The sequence below is a fragment of the Myxine glutinosa genome, chromosome 8 (genome assembly GCF_964187855.1).
Source record: "Myxine glutinosa chromosome 8, kmMyxGlut1.1, whole genome shotgun sequence".
NCBI lineage: Eukaryota > Metazoa > Chordata > Myxini > Myxiniformes > Myxinidae > Myxine > Myxine glutinosa.
In genome coordinates this window covers 18,837,999-18,856,937 of record NC_136268.1, presented here as the reverse complement: position 1 = coordinate 18,856,937, position 18,939 = coordinate 18,837,999, and the positions used below count along the sequence as shown (strand labels likewise).

General features: G+C 46.7%; 1 long non-coding RNA gene across 1 annotated transcript in view; it reads right to left on the bottom strand.

Annotated features, from left to right (window-relative positions):
• LOC144893140 (uncharacterized) overlaps positions 1 to 18,939 on the bottom strand; it is a 30,607-nt gene that overhangs the window by 2,805 nt on the left and 8,863 nt on the right. Inside the window, exon 2 of the long non-coding RNA XR_013624207.1 lies at positions 8,054 to 8,169. This is a non-coding gene — a long non-coding RNA (uncharacterized LOC144893140). The remainder of the gene's footprint in view (positions 1 to 8,053; positions 8,170 to 18,939) is intronic.

Sequence of the window (18,939 nt, the reverse complement as noted above, 5' to 3'; positions counted from 1 at the left end):
CCGTCCAAGCACCAAAAGCACCACCCCATACACACAGTCAGCACCATCCGGTGCACCAATAAAGTGTTCATAATCACCGGTGGTGTCGCAGCCGGCCGATGTTCTGCCGCTGGTCTTGCCTTCCTGGAGTGCACTTGGCCTTCTGGCTTCCTTAGAAATAAAGAAAGGCGCCAACCGCGTCCATTTCTAAATTGTGGCCGTCAGGGGGGCCAACTATAAGTGGTTCACCTGTATGGCATAGGTGCCACGTTGACCCAGAGGACCATCAACGGGTGGTGCTTGCCCGCAAAAGAACTGCGATCCATGGTGGGCGGCCACAAAAATTGCGGTCCATATGGTGTATCGATCCAGGCAGCAAGCAGCGAAAGTACAGGCCCACAACTGCGGAGCCAGCACCTCTCTCTCCTCTCTCTCTGCCCCAAAGCCAGATCCTCGGAGGTGGGAGACAAAAAAAAAAGACAAGTGAGTAAGGTGGTAAGGGCGCAAAAGTGCACGCAATATTAGGTAATGCACACTAGGGGCACATGGGAACCAGGTGAGACAGGTACGTTCCTACCATACGCCCCCCCCCCCCCCCACCAGGTAACCTACATTGCCCCTCCCTTACCCCTTACTGTATCCACAAAACACAACACTACCCATAAACATCTACTTTACACATCAACAAACGTCCCTACTGTCTTCCCCGTTCCTCCCAAAAACCAAATTCGTCTTCTCTCCCTCCTAACCAATCAAATTTGCCATTTCCAACTCTCATCAAAATTTGCCATCTCCGATTCAACATCAAAATTTGCCATCACCAATTCATCATCAGTCCCTCCTAAGGAGGGAGAGATGGAATCACCCCAATGTCTCATCCACGTCGTGATGCGTCTCACAAATCCACACAGCAATTCTCCCTTCCTGCAACACAGAACAAAGGAACACAGGTGTGGAGTCATCATCACCACAGGTAAGTGGCTGCGTATGGTGCGACAGGTTCATCAATCCTAACTATTTCCTAAATGACTTTAACAACTTTACATTACCCGGGGTCTTTCCCTGCCAATCCATTGGCCAACTTACACTATGGGTTCTAAAAACCAATTCCCATTGCCCAAACTGTGGTGCTTCTCAATTTGGGGTCTCACTCCCCCGATTCATCTCCCGGTGCCCTCGCACAATTTCTGGGCTGTGACGTGTAGCTCTCCCAGCAGGTCTACCCACCTGCACACCTCCACCACTGTAGTTGCCACCCGAGCTTACCTGCTCCTCACCCTAACCTAACTAACTGGGGAAGGCCCTCTCGCACTCTCACCCCCTCAGTGCCCTCTCTGGCACGGGCTGCCCGATCCACACCCGGGATCCTCAGGCACCCACTGACACTAACGGCTCCCAGAGCCCACCTGCGGCCTCACCTGGCCAACATCCTCACAGTGGTGGAGTGCCCAAACCAACTACACACACTAACAGGCTACACGCCCAGCCATTTCCACAACACTAATGCACCCATCCACAATACCATTCTGCAACCGCACCACAAATGCCAATATCCAACCACAATTTACCTCTACCCTCTACCTAACACTTACACTACCCGCCCCGGGTACTCGTGAAAGGGGTCCACTCTTCCCCCATCCACACCTTCGCACCATGCACACCACTCCGTACCACTTACTCCATGTATTCCACACACCTGTACTTGCACACCTGTGCTCTCATACTTGGTGCCGCCTGCACCCTTCTCTCCCCCAAGCGCATTCGCGCTGATCCACAACACTCACTACTCATACACTGCTCCACACACCTGTCCAGTTCTCACACAGCATCATCTCATCTAACTACTCCCCTCTGGAACTTGCGCTTCCCAGTCGTCCCTTTAAACTATTGCGCTCCCTCGTCATTATCCATCCACTCTAATCTACCTGCGTCCCCTCTACAGGTATCAGTCACTATCTAAACTTAACGTTACCTAATGTCATCTTCGCTAGATCCCTACACACGATATATCCTAACCCACCCGGGCTAGTTTTCACTGCCATCAACCCCATAAACTATAGCGCATTTGCCCCACCTTTGTGAGGGATGACAGAGTTGCCATCCCACCACATCGGGCATCTCCCACTACCAATTTTGCACATCAAATTTCAACAAATCAAAAATTTGCCAATCACTACCCATCATCTGCCAATCATTACTGCCAATCCTTTGCCAATCATCAAATTTTGTTTTTCTAATTTCGGGGCCAAAACACTATCCTCGTCATTACAGTCTACTTACTAATGCCTCTCGGTGCGCCAATTCACGTCTACAGCCCGGCTTCGTACAGCCAAGCCATGAATGCGGGTTGTTTGGTGCCAGCGGCTGGATACGTCCCGCATTCGGTGCAGGGAAGGAGGTTTACCCGGGCCGAGGTCCCACGCACCATCTCGGCACGGAGCCATCCCATGGCCCGATCTCGACCTGCCGGAATGCCTCAACAAAAGGTGGTCGCCCTGACGACCCTTCCTATCGGGCTGCCCGCTCCGCCTAGTGGAGCACGGACGCGGCCGTTCAAAGCGAGGCCCAGCGTGGATCGCGTACGGCGGTCCTTTCGAACCCGCCGTGGCTCGGATCCCCGCTGGTTCTCGCGGCACGCGAAGCCCGGCACGCACCGAGGGCCCGATTCGGCTATAAGTCGCTCTAACCGCTAACCCGGTTACCGTCGATGCCTTACCTGCATGCTTACATGCATACGCTACCCCTTTCTTGCTCATACCTCCAGCCGTTCCCATGCTCCTCGTACCTTTCCTTACACACCCAGGTACACTCATTCCACTCACAGACTTGGTCACACACCTGACCACCGAACACTTTGGCACACATTCGTTGGTCACACACCTCACCAACACACCTCTTCGCGCCCCTTCCTCGGTCACCTCCTCTGTGACAATCACAGGTGTGCTTTCACTCGCACACCCAACCACGTGCCTCACTACCAATTCCAGCGTGCATTCCCACACACGCTCTACCATTCCAGGTGTGCATCCTTTCTCACCTGTCACAACCAACTCACGCTCCGTGTCACTCTTACTACTCTCACCTCCACTCTTGACAGCGCACTAACCCTTACTCTCGACAGCGCACTCTTTCCTCATGCACCTGTCCGTTACACACCTTTCTCGCGCACACTCTCCCGTTACACCCTCTGTAACACTCACCACAGGTGTACACTCTTCCTTACTTTTGACAGCGCACTCTTTCCCCATGCACCTGTCCGTCACACATCTTTCTCGCACACCCTCTCCCGTTACATCCTCTGTAACACTCACCACAGGCGTGCATTCTCCCTTTACACCCTCCGTAACACTCCTCACTACGCGCTTCCATGTGCTCCCTCGCACACGCGCTACGACCGACTCACTCTCGACAGCACCCTCACTCCTTGGCACGCACTTTTTCCTCACACACCCCAGAGTCGGACTTTCTCGCACACCTCCTTTTTCGCACACCAGACCTGTCGCACACTTCACTAACGGCCTCTCACGAACACCCGGGTCCATCTCGACCCCCAAGCTTATTAAATCACCTGGCGCATCATACGCACGACCATATTGGTCACCACTTACACCAGGTCCTTTTTCTCTTCGCTTCTCCTCCATCACCTGCGAATCCCTCATCCGGTTAATGAGCACATCATCACGATCCGAACACAGACTTTGGACCAATTCTTTTACTTCCTCCTTTATCTCTTTCTTATCCTCTCTCCGTCGCTTCTTAATTTCGCTCACCCCTTCTTCCACTTCTTCTAATTTCTGCTTCACCTCTTTTATGTCCCGGTACGTCTCCTCAAGCTCGTCCTCTAAGGCTACCTTGACCGTTTCCATGTGCGTCCTCACCTGCCGGTCCTTCGTCTCCATCACCTCTATCACCTCGTCCAACCTCGTTGTCAGTCCCTCACGTACCATCTGACATTGCCTCTGTGTCGCTATCAAGTCATTTTTTTAGGTCATTTTGTGTCGCTTTTAACCCTCCTATTACCGCTGTGTTCTTCTTTACCTGGTCCGTTAGTTCTTTTTGTCCCTCCGTCAGCTGTTCTACTCCCAGCGTCAACTCCTCTATACCACCTTGCAATTTTACAGTCCCCTTTCTCACCTCCTTCTCCATGCGCTCCTTACAGTGCCTCACCTCCTCGCGCACTCCTCCGACCTCCTCACTCACCCCTCTTCTGATCTCTTCTCCCATCACTTGCATCTCCTGCCCAGATGCCACCCTCATCTGCTCCATTTCCTCCCTGTGAGCATCCAATTTAGTTTCTACCCCCATTCTGACCCCCTCTATCTGCTGCCCCATTTGTTTAACTTCCCTTTCCGCTTGGTCCCTCATGTCCCTCAATTTGCCTTCCATACTGTTTTCTAACCCCTCTAACCCCTTTTGCATCCCTTCCATTTGATTCTCTTGAGCGGCCATTCTGTTTTCTACCCCCATTAACCCCTCCTGTATTTCCCCTAATCTATTGTCTAATCCCTCTATTCTACTCCCTAACCCTCCGATCTGGGCCCCCATCCTTTGTTCTAACCCCTCACCGGTACCCCTCGCTTCGTCCCTCATTACCCCCATTTGGCCCTCCAATCGCTCACCCTGAGCATCCATCCGGTTCCCCATTACCCCCATTTGGCCCTCCAATCGCTCACCCAATCGCTCACTATCAGCCCTCATTTGCTCACTATTAGCCCTCATATCGTCCTTCTGCAGGTTGAGGGACGCCTGCATTTGCGCCATAAATTGCTCCATGAGGGCCTGCATTTGGGCCATCCCTCCCACTTGTGCAGCGGGTGCGGCCGCCGCAGCCATGTGCGAGGCGCCATTTTGCGAACCTGCCGCCCTCACTGCTTCGCTCTCCTCTTGTCCCTCAATTTGGTCCTGGATCGACCCTGCCTCACTCTCCTCTACTGGAACCCAGCCATCTTGATCCGCCATAGCGCGACTTTCAAAATTCGGGTTTTTATTTTTGTAAAACAAAATCAAATTTCGCCGTTAATAATTTCGAGCGCGTGAAGCGCGCTTCGGGTCCAATCCCACTTCCCGACACCAATTGTTACGGATCGCGGACAGATGTTATATTGACCGAGCGGTGGTGTATTACCGCGTCCGAACAGTTACTCCCCGATTAGAACCCGATCCCGCCCGATTCCACTCGAACGTTGGCCGAATCGCGCTACGCTAAATCAATGAAGGAAAGGACACAACGGCTGGGATAAATGAAACGACACAAGGGGGTACAGTTCTCAAGACCTCCGGAGGAGGATATAATTGGTGATGCAGAAAAGGGGTAGATTACAAGGTAAGAGGTAAAGCACAGAAAATATGGGCACTTAGACACAGTCTTATCTTATCCCCGACAGACCACAGACAAACGGAACAAGACTGACTTACACAGCGATTGATGGCAGGGAAGGACAGGCAGTCAATAGCACAAGGTGCACCTTGGCTCAGGGACAGGATACAGCTCGGTCCAGTCCAGAGATGCGGGGAGGTATTGCCGCGCTCGGAGGTGGCGTCCTCTCTCTCCAAGCTGAGGGCGCATCTGACGTCACCTCCCTCTTCCTGCGCATGCTCAGCGAGGAGTGACACGCCCTCGGCTCGTTGGCTCCGCCCCAGATGGAATCGGTCCGCCGCTTCTATTGGGTGCGGGGGGTTACCGGGCTCCGCCCTTGACGAGGAGCTGACAGCGAGCCCCTGCGTGGTAACCCCGTCGGAGCACATGTTCAATGGCGGCTAACCAAGCCGGAGTGAGGACGCACACTCCCCGCGCCACCGCCGCTGTTGTTGTTGTTGTTGTTGTTGTTGTACCATGAGGAAGAGCTGCGGGGAGGTATTGGGAGGTCCTAAACTTTCTAACGGTGCCATACAATCACATTCTGGTGCAACGAAGAGTCAGAATTAATGGAAACGAGTCCTTAACTGACATAGACTAAGAATAACTAGCAAGATGTCCTATAGTTGTCTACGTGAGATGCGGTGGACCTGGATGCGACATTTAATGGGGGAAATAGGGGAAGGTCGGGTCTACAGAGTGTTGTTTACAGAAAATGGGACTAGGGAATGGGGGATTGGGGATAGTTGGGAAGTATTGGGGAAATAGGGGAATATTTACAAGCGGATATGGATGGAGGCCAATCTCATATCCGCAACAATACATTCAACAACCTCTTTGTCCACATGCAGGGTTCGAAATAAGCGGTGTTCCCGGTGCCGAATGCCAACAAAAACTCCGCCGGGCCACCAAAACCTAGTCCTGGGTGGCCCGTGAGGACACTTGTGTCAAATTATTTGATACATCTTCATCGATGTATTCGGTCGATACTTATCATGATGCAATCTCAATCAACTAAACTTGCCAAGGGGGCTTACAGGTCAGGCAAAGGTTGTAGCGACTTCAAATGCTCCCCTCATGTGGAGTTCCGAAGGTAGAGCCACGCATATTGTCTTTGTAAACGTGTATCGTGTATTGTCTGGCGCTGCTTCCGGTGGTGGTGGGAGAGGGTATTATGAGTGATGCTTCAGAACCTTCAATTGTATCACAACTAAGAGGACTCCCTCCATGCTATTATCACTCGTTTTAGACTCGATTGCAAAAAATCCAGAGGAATTTCCATGTTTTAATGCCGTTTTCCACCTTGGGAAGGTGTATAAATATGTAGCAGCTTGAGCGTCGTTGCACGTTATCATGGAATTTTTCGCAGGTCACTTCAAATAGCGAAAGTAATAACAAGAGTAATGATAATAGCATAATAATATTAACATTGCAGTACCATATTGTAAAATAATAATCTAAATAATAATAATAGTAAAAGGATTAGTATTACAAAACGTTAATAGAAACGTTAATATAGACGACAACAGACACATTAAGGGCATTTCCATAAAACAATTAAAAAGAACCAGAAAGCTTTTTGTTAAGCCACTTGGCCAAAGAACCAAAAGGTGCTTAAGCCACTTGGCGAGCGCTCTACAACAAGCAGCTTGGTAATGGAACACCCCACTGTTCACCCTTCTCTTACCTTTCAGTTGCTTTACCTTTTATCTCTTACCTTTTATTTGTCTTTTGACTTTGATGTTCAACATTGAGTGCTATTCTTACGTCCGTGAAGTTAAGGGCGCATTTCATTTTACCTGCTTCCCGATTCAAAGTGTGGATTGTACCATTACAAAAAAGAGGGAGTTGTTGATTGTACAATTACAAAAAAGGGGGGTGCTTATAAAACCTCATTACTGTGCTGTACTACAGTATTAATCACAAAATAATAATTGTATGTGCCCCTTGGGCCCTAACAACACCACACGCTGCCTTGGCTTCCCCTCCCCTTTCCTCACGCTGCCTTCACTTCCCCTCCCCTCTCCTCTCCTCACGCTGCCTTCACTTCCCCTCCCCTCACGCTGCCTTCACTTCCCCTCCCCTCTCCTCACGCTGCCTTCGCTTCCCCTCCCCTCTCCTCTCCTCACACTGCCTTGGCTTCTCCTCCCCTCCTCATGCCGCCTTTGCTTCCCTTGCCCTCCCCTCCAGCTGCCTTCCTCCCCTTACTGAATTCCCATCTCCTCACACTGCCTTCCCTTCTCCTCTCCTCACACTACCTTCCATTCCCCTACACTCACGCTGCCTTCCATTCCACATATCTCCTCACTCACGCTGCCTTCCATTCCCCTCCTCTCCTCACTCACCCCTCATCCCCTTCCTCTCTCTCCCCCACCCATTTCTCCTCCCTTCTCCCCTTCACTCAATCTTCCTTCTCTCCCCTTCTCTCCCCACTACCCTCCTCCCCGCTCTCTCTGCTACCCTCCTCCCCTCTCTCTTTCTGCCCCTCTTTTAATATTCCCGTCACAAAGCAAGCCTGCGTCACCCTGCAATGCCGGGTACCTTTGCTCCTACTAAATAAATAGCTGACTAATATTTGCGAGTCTGTACTTTGACCTGCATAGTGAGGAGGCGCATGATGTCCAACCCCAACATTCACAATACATAATCACACAAACCAAAATTATGACATAACTTTGCAAACATCCGAAGCCTGAGTTCTCCCACAATATTACTCACAAATTGGAAGAACTTCAACAGGTTCACAGAAAGTTGCTCCTTCATCAATTCTATTTCATCCAACTCCTCCATAAGTTTATTTTTCCACTTACTGTCAAGGGAATTCGGCATAATGTCTACAAGGGGCGAATGAGCACAAAGGAGAACAAATCAGTCACAGAGTAAATTAAATCGTTCGGAAACACGATACTCGCACAGTTTAAGTATACTAGGGCATGCCCGTACTATATATATATCTAAAATTATATCCCCCCCCCTCTATTTACATGAAATGGTTTGGTCCAAAGCGAACGGCTTGCGAGTACGGTGACAATCCCCCCCCCCCCCCCCCTCTATTTACAGGAAATGGTTTGGTCCAAAGCGAACGGCTTGCGAGTACGGTGACAATCCCCCCCCTCTATTTACATGAAATGGTTTGGTCCAAAGCGAACGGCTTGCGAGTACGGTGACAATCCCCCCCCCTCTATTTACATGCAATGGTTTGGTCCAAAGCGAACGGCTTGCGGAGTTTGGTAAAGAAATCGCCATAGCTCGGTAACTACTTGTCCGATTAATATGAAACCTTGAAAAGGCACATCCTCGGGTCCCCAGCAATATACCTGGCAAGTTTCAAGTATATCGGACCGGTAGTTGTCGAGAAACAGCGGTCGCATACACACACACACACACACACACACACAGAGATTACTATATATCTATCTAAAATTATATCCCCCCCCCCTCTATTTACATGAAATGGTTTGGTCCATTCGCAACGCCAAAGCGAACGGCGAACGGCTTGCGAGTACAGTGACAATCCCCCCCTCTATTTACATGAAATGGTTTGGTCCATTCGCAACGACCACAGAACCCCCCCCCCCCCTCTATTTACATGAAATGGTTTGGTCCATTCGCAACGCCAAAGCGAACGGCGAACGGCTAAATCGCCATAGCTCGGTAAGTACTTGTCCGATTAATTTCAAACCTTGAAAAGGCACATCCTCGGGTCCCCAGCAATATACCTGGCAAGTTTCAAGTATATCGGACCGGTAGTTGTCGAGAAATCGTTGTCGTATACACACACACATACACACACACATACACACAGAGATTAGTGGAATTATAGATAGATATACAGTACTTCAATTTTAACACATGATTTTAAAGATCGTTAAATACATCCGGAAGTTTAGCGCTGTTGAAGCAGTCTTATTCATTTCCCTTAGACACCACGCTATAGGTATAGAACATGTCCACGTATTGATAAACTGGAGGTTCTCGGAAGTACGTATTATGAATGTGATTTATGTTCCACAATGTTCAAGGATATAGTTCAATCGACTATGAATGGATGAGGTGTGTGTGTATGTGTGTGTGTGTGTGTGTGTGTGTGTGTGTGTGTGTGTGTGTGTGTGTGTGTGTGTGTGTGTGACAAGTTTTTTTGTGGAGTTCTACTAGAGCTTTCTGATGTGGATTGTGATACACCAAAATGATCGTCATGATAGCCTGAGTTCATAATTAACTACAAATAATCCGGAAAATTCCAATGTTTCTAAACGCGCGCACCATGTTAAGGTGGATAGAGCAGATTAATAGGGCCTCCATGGCATGGTATTCTAATTACAAGATAAACAAGAAAAAGAGCAATCCGAGATTGCAAACCCTCGCCAGGATGTATTTTCAGTGGTTTTTAAGGCTTTTGTATTAAAACAAAAATACGGCGGTCGAACCACGTGACCAATGACGTCATCATTTTTTTTTCTAAACTAATTTATTCCTAGATTATGCTCAAGAAATTTCATCTTGATCGGATTAGTTTTGTACTTGTCAAATTATGACATCATAATGGAGGCACCCATGACATCATCATTAACATATTTTATTCCCCAAGGAGAGTTCTTTACAATGAGCCATGTCTCAATTTTTTTCTATTCAGCGCTTTTGGGGATATGGAGGTGCAAAGTTTTTCGGTTTATCCAAGATGTCGGCCGAACCACGTGACCGATGACGTCATCATTATTATTTTTCTCCACCAGTTTATGCTGACATGGTGCTCAATAAATTTCATCTTGATTGGATGAAGTTTTGTACTTGTCGAATTTTGACGTCATAATGGAGGCACCTATGACATCATCATTAACATATTTTATTCCCCATGGAGAGTTCTTTACAATGAGCCATGTCTCATTTTTTTCTATTCAGCGCTTTCCGAGATAAAGAGGTGCAAAGTTTTTGATTTTTCCAAGATGGCGGCCAAACCTATGACATAATTATATCATTAAAAAATTCAACAGGTGGAGTTGCAATTCTATGGTGAAAATTTCCTGTCAATCGAACCAACGGTTGCAGAGAAAATCATATTTATTCTGAGCGGACAAACAGACAAACAAACAGACAGACAGACAAACGGACTCGAATGCAATACCCTCTCCTCTGGCGAGGGTAATAAAAACAATGACAACATTAACAAAGCATAATTCATTAATATGAATAACATTAACAACAACAACAACATTAGTATAATTTGATAATAGTAATTATTGGGTAAAATGCAAGGGGCATAGAAAAGGCCCCTTTATATAAGGATATGTGCCATGTGGCAAAGTATAGAAAACAAGGGACATTCCATAAAAAACCACCTTTAGAGGCCATTTTTTCCCCGCAAGAGGGGGTTGGCCTTTTTTGGGGACCGTGGTTGTTGTTGTTTTTCGGTCTCCTTTTTGAAGCAATGTTTTACGGCCGGATGCCCTTCCTGACGCCAACCCTTTTTGCCGCCTTTAACGACAAACAGGGAATTACCAGTGAACTGGTACTCAATTAGCCGACCTCGGAAGGTATGACAGGCTGAGTCAACCCCCCTGGCGTTAAAGTCAGCGATCGACCAGGATTCGAACCCAGGATCCTAGGTATCCTAAGCTGGCACCCTAGCCGCTAGCCCAACACCAGGGCTCCATAGCTTGTAGAAAATGCCAAATACAAAACAAGCATTCTGAGTATTGCGCTGCAATACACGTCCCCTACCGGCAGTCTGTCGTCCGGAAAACTGTTGGGGAAATTACCAAAGTTCAAAGTGCCATAACTTTGTCAAAAACGATAGGAATGTCGTGAAGTTCGAACTTGATCTGGAGCTTAACCTGAGGAAACCATGTACCAAGTTTGAAATCACGAGCATTAAGAGTTTCGAAAAAAAAGTCCGGAAAACTGTTCTTTGCATGACGGACTGACAGACGGACAGACAGACTGACAGACGGAGTGCAAACCTATAGTCCCCTCCGGTGTGCACCGGTAGGGGACTAATAAGGGGCATTCAAAAAAATATCGTGTGCACACTGGACTACCCTTGTGTTCTGAGGAGGAACCAAGTAATGCTCTGGAAAAGTTCATTCCTTTAGGCTTTATCCATTAGGCCATTGAGCCAGCACGTTAGAATAAATAAATAAAAATTTGTAAGGTGTATAAAGTGTATATACCAGTAGAAACCGAGAAACAAATTTTCAGTCTCCATATTAAATTTGCATTCAGAGAAACCGTCCCAAAAAAATGAAGGGGCACCTCCCTTGATTTCCATACAATTTAAGCAATTTGATGTGGTACAATACTCATAATGACGCTGAAATTCAGGTTTAAGAATAATGACGTTTTAAATACGAACACAATGCATTTGCTCATTGTACAAGATGTTAATTTGTTCATTATTCAAGACGATATAAAAGACTTGAAAGGGTAAGGGGAAAAATATATTCAACCCAGATGGGATTCGAACCCACAACCCCCAGCTTGGGAGTCTGGTGCTTTATCCATTAGGCCATTGGGCCAGCACATTAAATGTGCTGCCAGCACACCAGCACAGCCAGCACACACCGTCCGTCCGTCCGCCAGCAGTGTGTATATATATTTTATATATTTATTTGTTTATATATTTATATACATTTAATTTTAAAGCAAAAACGATAGCACTTAGGTGGAATTTGTTTCGAAAGCCATTAACCAGACCTATTGCCCGATGTATATTCAGCTAGTCTCAATGTATAGTCCTTGAGATATGAGCACCAACACATTTTGGGCGGACGGACAGACGGACGGACAGATGGATGGATGGATGGACGGACACCAACGTAAGTTCAAGGGTTTTCTAAATACAACTCAAGAATGCATAAACGGACGTTGTTGAAATTTGGAACATATTACCTCAACGTACAAAGCATTTACTTCTGAAATGTGCAGCCGATTTCGTCCAGTAGAAGCCGAGAAATTTATTTTCAATCCCCACGTTAAAGCTGAATACATAGAAATGATCCCTTATATAAAGGGAGGGGCGCTTTGCACCTCCCTTTGATAATGAACATATAATCCCACTCCCCCTACCCTGGCCCAAGCACATCTGTGCCTGGTGAAAGGCAAGCTATTGCCCAAGCATTACAGCAGGAAGTTTATGCTACAAGGCTGTAAAGACAAATGAAAATTTGTTCCAATGGACCAACAGGCCCCACTAGTTTAAATAAAGGTTTAAAAGCATATAAATACATTAATTACGTGTCGTACTGATATTTTACCCAGTGTCTATTACATCACCCTATCAAACACGTTACATTAGTCGTTCATGTCTGTTTGTGTCATTTATAACGTCCCTAAAAAAACAGTAAGTTTCCTCTTTGGAATGATTTTCAATTTTTATTTGACTGCCAGACAGGCAGGGTAAAAATATTATCTCACTCCTCTGTGTGCATGCACGATTGGGACGATTTCAAAGCCAATGTATGGTAAAACGGCAAATTTGTCTTCCTATTCATGATCCGATTCGTGTACAAAATATAACAATGAATTTAAATAAACGTTCATCGATCATAAACTGATAAGACAGATGGACATGAACCAATTGCTTTTCACTTAAAGTGAGTCGGGTAACAACAGCTTTTCACCAAATAAATCACTGACTGCAATGTAGGTCAAAAAACATTGCAGGGAATAGGACATCACCTTGATAGACACAAAGGTTTTAGACAAAATTTTATTTCTTATCCTCACTCGTCTTTTCCCACATCCATACTTGTGAACGTATTACCTTCCACAAGTGAATCTGCAGATGACAAACCTGTGTCAGGTAATAAACCCAAACCCATCAGAATCGGTTTGCACTCTCGTTTGAAAATTTGTGACAAAATACCAAATGTAAACATTTCATATGCACCTGAAGGCAAGACCCGTCGCTTCACTGATGGGAATACTAATCTTACAGATAGAGATCGATTTACATATGCACAACAAACAACAACATGCATTTTAAAGTAGCCGAAAGTAGCCGATGTAGTTTGTAGATTTGTAGTAAAGTAGCCGATCACAGCCACAACTTGCCATCACCTTCGTCTAAATGTTAGCTCTTTCACGAGCCTCGATTCAGTATACAAAAAAAAAAGATTGAAAAAAAAAAAGACCATTTTCCCTGCTAGAGCGGGGGTTAGCCTTGCGGTCCCCATGACAATCTTCTCCATTTTGCCCTATTTTCTGCATCTCTCCTTGTTAACCCCCTTGCCGGCATTTCTTCTTCCACCATCTTTAGCCAAGTATTTTTCGGTTTTCCCCGTCCTCTGCTTCCTTCTACATTCATTTCCATCACTCTTCTCAACCAGTCACTTTCATCCTTCCTCAACACATGACCAAACCATCTCAACCTGTTCCTCTTCACAGCATCAATCACAGGCTCTATTCCCATCATCTTTCGCAATTCATCATTTGTCTTCCTCTCTCTCAACGATACTCCACACATCCACCGAACCATTCGCATTTCCACCCTTTCCAACCTTCGTTGCTGCTCTACGTTCATTACCCATGTCTCGCTCCCATAAATCATAACACTTCTCACACATGCAGCATACACCTTTCCCTTCAGCTTCAACGACACTCCCCTCATCATCAGCACGCCACCCAGTTCCCGAAACTTCTTCCATGCACATCTCACTCGAGCAACCGTTGCCGAGTCTGATCCACCTTCTCCATTCAGCATGTCTCCGAGCTGCCACACTGGTTAATGACCCTCTCAGACCACTACATTTTTGATGAACCCACTCAGCGCACATTGTACATTGAATGGAGTTCACTCCGACACCCTTCCTACACACAGCACAGGGCCACTTCCCAGTTCTTTCCACCTCACCACATGCTTTACCACTTGCCATCACCTTCGTCTTTCCGATATTCACCTTCAGACCTTTTGTCTCCATACATTCCTTCCACTTGTTCATCTTTTCCTTCAGTCCATCCATACTTTCCGCAATCAACACCAGATCATCTGCATACAACTCCCACGGTAAACCCTCCTTTACGTTCTGAGCCAGCACCTCCATCACAGCTACAAATAGTAGTGGACTTAGTACCGACCCCTGATGCACTCCCACCTTCACCTCAAACTCACCACTGTTCCCGTCCTTCGTCCTTACAGCTGTGCGTGCTCTTTTGTACATTGCCATCACTACTCTGATCAACCATTCCTCCACTCCTAACTTCCTCAATGCCCATGTCAATACTTTGCGTGGAACCCTATCGAATGCTTTCTCCAGATCAACAAACCCAAGAAACAACTTCTTCCTCTTCTCCATGTACTTCTCCTGCAACTGCCTCACAATGAAAAGTGCGTCTGTCGTTCCTCTTCCTGGCATGAATCCAAACTGCATTTCGTCGATCTTCACTTTCTTCCTTATCCTCCTCTCCAACACCCTTTCCAATACCTTCATTCCATGCTCCAATAACTTTATCGCTCGATAGGAGCCACACTCCAGAGGGTCGCCTTTCCCCTTGTATAGAGGGACGAGGGTACTCAGTTCCCAATCCACTGGAATGCGGCCTTCTTTCACCACCAGATTACAGATCTCTGTCATTCTCTTCACACCCCAACTTCCTGCTGCCTTCAACATATCTCCCACAACTCCCGTCGGCCCTCCCGCTTTTCTACCCTTCATTGCTTTTATCGCTTCCTCAACTTCCTTCTCAGTTATCTTCTCTGCCGGTCCTAAAACAGGGTTACTCTCTATGTTGCCATCCCATTCATTCTCTGTATTCAACAGCATTTCCATATATATTTTCCATCTTCCTTTAATTCCATCTGTGTCGACAACGATTTGTCCCACTTCATCCTTCAAGCAACTCACCCCCATCACATCACACCTCTCTTTCGCTATCTGCTTTGCAATCCTGAATACTGCGTTCTGACCCTCTTCCGAATCCAAGCGTTCTCCGAACATTTTCCGACATGCCTCCTGCGCCTTTGCTACCTCTTTCTTTGCAGCCTTCCTGGCTGCCTTATAACTTTCATGCTCTGCTGTTTCTGCTCCCATACCCTTCGCCTTCTGCCACTCCTTGAACTTCTTCCTCTTCTCGTCAATCCTCTTTCCAACTTCATCATCCCACCACCATGTTTCCGAGTGCCTCGGTGGTCCTTTTGTCCATCCACATACCTCACCAACGGCTCCCAACAGACAAGCTTTCATTGACATCCAACCACTTTCAAGCTCAACCACATCATCCTCGACCCTACTCAGCCTCTCTTTTAATGCCTCCCTTACTGTCACCTCTTTCAACCTCCACACCTTCATTCTCGGTTGGTACTTCACCCGCCGAGCTCTCCTCGCACCTTTCACCCTTACGTCGCAGACAACCAAGTGGTGCTGTGAAACAGCCTCCTCCCCCGGGATCACCTTTGTGTCCCGGAGGTGCCCCCTATCTCGCCTACGCACCATCAGGTAGTCGACGGTTGTCGTCGACCCACCTGACGTGTATGTAACAAGCTTATTATCCTCTTTCTGGAACTGAGTATTACAAATCAACAAATCAGCTCCATCAGCAAACTCCAAAATCCTTTCACCTTCTCCATTTCTCACACCATATCCGTAACCCCCATGAACTCCGTCAAAACCATCCATACTCCTTCCCACATGTCCATTTAGGTCTCCTCCTACCACAACAACTTCCTCATCTTTCACGTTTTCCATCAGCTTCTCTTTCGCACACCAGAACTTGTCCTTTTCTTCATCGCTTCGACCAACCTGCGGAGCATATCCCGAGATGACGTTCACCAAGAGCTTTCCAATCATCATTTTCACCATCATCAACCTATCACTCACTCTAGTCACACTCACCACACTGTCTACAAACTCCTCAGAAAACAGGACACCAACACCATTCACGCCCTCCAGGCACCCTTGCCACACAAACTTGTATTTCTGTCCCTGCCTACCCTTCACCATTCTCACACCACTTCCCTTCCATCTCGTCTCTTGCACACAACATATGTCCACTCTTCTTCTGACCAATACTTCCACCACTTCTCCTGATCTCCCTGTCATTGTCCCTACATTCCATGTCCCAAACCTCAGAAACCGATCTCCACTTCGGGCTGTACCCTGCCCATATGTAGTTGTAATTGTCATGGTTCCCTTTTTGAGGCAATGGATTTACATATGCACGAGAGAGGAATTTTTGAGATCACATGCGTCTTCCCCTCCGTGTAGAACAATGTCTTATCAGTCCACCACCTTTCACGTATGGAGAATACATTGCAGGGGAAGAGGGAAATTCTGCTATTTTTGCTTACGTAATAAATAGATGGCATGGTATTTTCACCGACAGGTTGGAGATGAACACATACGATGAGGAGATCTTTAGTCAACAGACCTTTTGCAGAAACTAGCAGAACTGACTGACGATGACTAGTCCGAGGGTATGTTTGTCTGGCATTGATCATGTTATGGGAATTTCACCACGGAAACAACATTTCAACGATTGCGTCAGAAATCAAATACGGATTAATCACAAACTTGAGATTCAGCCTTTGAACAGGACCAAACAGCAGTGAGCCAATCAAGATAATCTTCCATGTCACTGATGAACTGGGAACTATTTATGTTCTGCCAGAACACTGAAAAAAAAGATGGTATGTAAAATGTGTCTACATTCAGCATGTTCTAGAAAGTACTCGATCTGGCAGTAAATTATATCACTATGCAGGTCAGATTGGCACAAGTTGTTGGGGACCTTTGCACAGCAGAAGGTAAATATCACTTGGAGTGTTGGAGTTTTTCGATGCCTCGCTGAAACCTAACCCAAGGAACCAACACTGAAACCATTGGTGGCATTTACTTGGATGAGATGTGTTATGATATGGTGCAAGGACTACCCCAGAGACATGTGAATGATATGTCCTACGTGTGGCACCAGTATCAGGATATCTGTCACAGTAGTGGGCAAGCTATCCATCCAAAGTATTTATCGAGAAGACAGAGCTTCTATAATGACATGAAGAAGATCATTGGCCTCAGGTGCAGCACTGTTCATCTACTGAACCCAACAAAGCCATTGCTGCTGTACCCAAGTGACCTGAAGACCATGGCTGTAGCACATACACTAGAGAGGGTCGCTATGGCAGACTGCTATCTCATCCATCACATCAGATGAAACATGTCCCAATCTCGCTTTGCAGGACATGTCGCTTGCTGCAAAAGATTGTGAATATACTGCTCTGCAATTGCGTGCAGATTTACAAGTTGCACGGGGGAATGATGCAGGATGACATGGAATCGGCAATGACCATGTCACAGAGATAATACCAAACAGCTTCCATCTCTTTTTGTGTGTTCTATTCGGAGGGAATGCTGTACCAGAGGCATGAGATAAGCAAGAAACGACTGACGACTTACAAACGAAAATCTGCAGCGTTGCCCAAGATGTTATTTTCATTGCATCCAATAGTCAGGTTCACGATGTAATTTCGTTGGAATTTTTGGGGGATTTGGAAAACTATATATTTTTGGAAACTATATTGTATAGTCAGTCAGAAAACCAATGTTGCTATTTGCACAGACTCCTGTATGGCGGCCATCTTGGATTTTCAAAATTGCTGCCGTAGAACTAATTTTTCTCAATATCTCAGCTTCTAAATAACATAGAGCTTTGATTCTAACGGCTAAACATACATTTTCAAGGGCCCCGAATCCAATGGTAACAAGTTCGATAAGCTAGACATGACCATAGAGCTCCTATGTGGCGGCCATCTTGGATTTTTCAAACTGGCTGCCGTAAACTTGATGTTTCTCAATATCTCAGCTTCTAAACAACATAAAGCTTTGATTCTAACGGCTAAACATACATTTTCAAGGGCCCCGAATCCAATGGTAACAAGTTCGATAAGCTTGACATGACCATAGAGCTCCTATTGGCGGCCATCTTGGATTTTTCAAACTGGCTGCCGTAAAACTGATGTAACTCACCTTCTAAAGAGCACAGAGCTTTGATTCATCATTGAGTAAAGTCATCATCATCCTCATCATCGCTTTCGTTCATCACATCTTGAGAGTCCTCATCATTTTGGCACTGGATGTCACACTGACAAAGGTCTGTACAAGTCAAGTTGTTTGTTCTGCAGGAACATCTAGATGAAGAACAGTCTGTTTTGCACTGACATCTAACCATTTGAATGATGGCCTTGGGGGCTGGAGGCTCCTCAGTTGTGGTTGGTTTCACTTGTCCATCCGTGTCTTTGTAAAAGCCGTTTTGCAGGGGATTCAGCTGAGGATCCTGTTGAGCAATGCTTGCCTGACCCCACACTCTGGCTTGGATATGGACTCTAAGGATGTGCTGCTTGAGAGCTCCAAGAGTAGGAGGAAGCCTGTCACTTTCTGCCATGTGTTTGCAAAAGAGATACCATCGTAGTTCGGGGATGCTGTTGATGTGGATGCCATTTGGAGAGTAAGCAGAGCATACAAAGTTAGCTAGTGTGGACAACATGTCCTCCGTCACTTCAGTTGCATCTGAAAGCATTCGCACGGTGTCTATGACATCTTCACTTGCTCTGAGGTAGACATGCAGCCAGGTTGCTTTGCCTATTCGAGAGAACCTCCCAGTGGTGTCTGCCCCTGTGA